Source organism: Octopus bimaculoides, chromosome 15, assembly GCF_001194135.2.
Source record: "Octopus bimaculoides isolate UCB-OBI-ISO-001 chromosome 15, ASM119413v2, whole genome shotgun sequence".
Lineage (NCBI taxonomy): Eukaryota > Metazoa > Mollusca > Cephalopoda > Octopoda > Octopodidae > Octopus > Octopus bimaculoides.
Window position 1 is genome coordinate 18,213,795 of NC_068995.1, and position 1,306 is coordinate 18,215,100.

General features: G+C 38.1%; 1 non-coding gene across 1 annotated transcript; it reads right to left on the minus strand.

Moving 5' to 3' along the window:
* Positions 1–606: 606 nt before the first annotated feature.
* LOC128249557 (U2 spliceosomal RNA) lies at positions 607–798 on the minus strand. The gene has a single exon (XR_008265670.1). It is a non-coding gene; the product is annotated as a U2 spliceosomal RNA (small nuclear RNA).
* Positions 799–1,306: the final 508 nt, after the last annotated feature.

The window sequence follows — 1,306 nt, forward strand, 5'->3', positions numbered from 1 at the left end:
ATAAGTGCATTTTTTCAGAATGACTCGCATCTTATTCACTTTGAAAAAATTCAACCAATTTTAAAATTTCAAAAACTGAGACAGCATCAAAAAACACTCATTGGCTTTTCTCCTTGATAAAAGAACGTAAAGAAAATGCTCCAGTTGGTGTTCTTTTATTCTTTTACTTTTTTCAGTAATACTGGAGTACCGCCTTAAATGGTTTTAGCCGAAGAAATCGACCCTCGGACTTATTCTTTGTAAGCCTGGTACTTATTCTATCGTCTCTTTGTTGAACTGCTGGGAACGTAAGCGACCAATATCGGTTGTCAAGTGACGGGGGGGGGGGAGACAAACACAGACAGAAAGATACACACAGATAAACACATACATACACACATACATGCTTACATATGTATACACATACACACTAACACACACACACACACACACATATATACGATGGGCTTCATTCAATTTCTGTCTGCCAAATACACTCACGTGGCTTTGGTCGGCCCGAGGCTATACTAGAAGGTACTCGAGGTGTCACGTGGTGAGATTGAACTCGGAACCATGTGGTTGCGAAGCAAGCTTCTTACTATACAACCATGACTGCACCTGTTCTTTTGAAGATGGGCTGAATTCTGGAAGTACTATAATACCGGACCAACCCGTGGCAAAGGTGGAGCGAGTCCCTGACTATGCCTCCTTCTAAAAATCAGTTTAATATTGATGGTCCCAAGTAGGAACCGTATCAGTTATTAAGCTGACAAGAGCAGATACTACACTTTGATCTCAGCTAAAAGGCCGAGGATGTATGCATTTTAAAATCAAAAATAAATAAATAAATAAAAATTAACTGTGCGTTATACTGTCGTATTAGTTCATTTGGTGTGGGCAATTAATTCACTTTTTCAATTGAAAATTCAGAAACGAATGTTCAGAATATAGGTACGTAGTAACGATAGTAGTTTTAAGCAGACAAAAGTTTGGCATGTTACAACGGAAATAGGCACCAATATGTCTATGGCTTACGATTGGCCAAAATCATCCAACATTTGCAAACTTGAAATTCTATTAACATTCTATTTATTACGGAGATGTACTTGCATAGCAAGTGACCTGATCTGAAATCGTGTGCTGGAATGAAAACAATTGCGGCGTGGAAGGTGTTTATGAGCCATTTAAAATAACAAACAAAACCCGTTAGATTGCTGCAGCACGGAATTTTGTCAGTGTACAGGTCGCGGTCTCAAAGCGACGAAAATATTTTGACAAATTAAATTTAAATGTTGAAGTGAATCTGACGGTTTTTGTGTGTTATTTT